This window comes from Hylobates moloch, unplaced genomic scaffold, assembly GCF_009828535.3.
Source record: "Hylobates moloch isolate HMO894 unplaced genomic scaffold, HMol_V3 SCAFFOLD_2, whole genome shotgun sequence".
NCBI classification, from domain to species: Eukaryota; Metazoa; Chordata; class Mammalia; order Primates; family Hylobatidae; genus Hylobates; species Hylobates moloch.
In genome coordinates, this window is record NW_026652277.1 from 131,759,121 (window position 1) to 131,760,859 (window position 1,739).

At 39.2% G+C, this 1,739-nt stretch overlaps 1 protein-coding gene across 1 annotated transcript in view; it reads right to left on the reverse strand.

Moving 5' to 3' along the window:
- HDAC2 (histone deacetylase 2) overlaps positions 1-1,739 on the reverse strand; it is a 30,665-nt gene that overhangs the window by 27,928 nt on the left and 998 nt on the right. The window lies entirely within an intron of this gene.

Here is a 1,739-nt window from a genome sequence, read left to right on the forward strand (position 1 = left end):
CACATATTAATAATTAGCATAATATAAAATTTAATAATCTCTGCAAAATATTTTAATTCCCTCCCACAAAAATTCAAAGAGTATGTGAAACATAAGCAACTAAGAACTCCACTTTAACAAACAAGTGAGTCACAGACAAAAGACAAAATAACCCACCAGAGATTTCCAAACTATCAGCTATTCACTTGTTGCTGGCCATCACGTAAAGCAGGTGAATGGGCTACAATAAAGTATTATACATTAAGTCACAATCACAAGACAAATATTTCCACTCTAATCATCAAGCTTGCATCCTTTCCCGGGGACGCGTGCCTGCTCCCATTCCCACAACGAAGGTTATCATAAACGGGCCCAGGACAAGAGCGCTGTTCAGAAACTGCTACTCAAGTGCACCCTCCTGGTTCTAGGGTTCCATTGTGGTGACAAGAAATTACAAGCAGCTTACTTCCTCAGAGTCCATCACTACCAACAGCAACTGACAGCTTCGAGAAGAACCTCAGTACCACTTTCCCTAACCAAAACTTTTCCTCTTTACTCCAAACCCTGACAAGGATAAATCTCTACACTTTAGAAACAATGTAATTTTACAAATTAACTTATACACGGGGTTACTTCCTATCCAATTTGATCAGGGAATGCAGGGCAAGAATAACCCAAAATATGCCATGTAAATCATGTTGAAATTAAAATGTATTTCCATCTCCAACCCTCCACGATGGCATAATTTCAAATCAATTTATATAATGCATATCTAGTCGTCTGAAAAATCATTTTTTAAAAGTAGGGCTGTTATTATTCTGTCCTAGCTATCGCATATCAATTTAGATTTGTTCTGTAAGATTTCAGATTTTCCCCAAATGACACAGGTGGTTATTTTATATGTATCAGTCATTAAAAGATTAATCCTTTTTAACTAAAAAGAGACAGTATGGCCATTTACAAGCTAAAGATAGATTTATTCTGAGCTGGTGCTCTAGGGTCTTACCTCTCTAAGATGTTGTGATTTACAATACACCAAATGTAGGAAACAGCTTCCAAAATTTGTATTGCTTCATACAAATCAGACAGGACTTTCAGGAGAAGGAGCCTAGGATAGGTTCTCTGTTAAATTTTGGAATCCCTTCTCTCAAGAGTAACCTACTATAAACTATTTACCAAGCCTTTGTGAAATCTGTAAAACAGGTTACTACTCCATTGAGCAAGGAAACACAGGAAACAGGATTCGAAGATTTAATGTTACTGCTCATACTCCAAATTATAGAATGCTTAAAATTAAATTATCTGACTTTTCTAATTCACTACACGGTGAGCTCAAATTTACCTCATTAGAATATTTAGTACTTCTGCACTTCTCCCACTTCTCAAAGGTTTCCCATACCGGGATTCCCACCACCTCTTTGCAAGATACCAATGCTCTCTAAATCCCCAAAGCAGGGTCTATTTCCTGATCGAACAAAGAGCAACAAAGAAGTGGGTGGTAACCACCTCTCTGAGGCAAGCCCGGACCCATGGAGTCTGATCTACAACACAAGCAGTAGCAGTTCCACATCTCCCTACCACCTCTTATTTCCTGCGAAGGCTTTCTGCCTGAAACTGGAAAACCCGAACTATTATTGAGGAAGTGAAGCCCTTCCATTTGAATCCTGAGAAAGACGCGCTCAAAGAACCCAGCGAACAAAGGAGAGGGTTGGAGCCCACGCAAAACATGTGTGTGATAAAGCCACACGCGACTTGAGCCC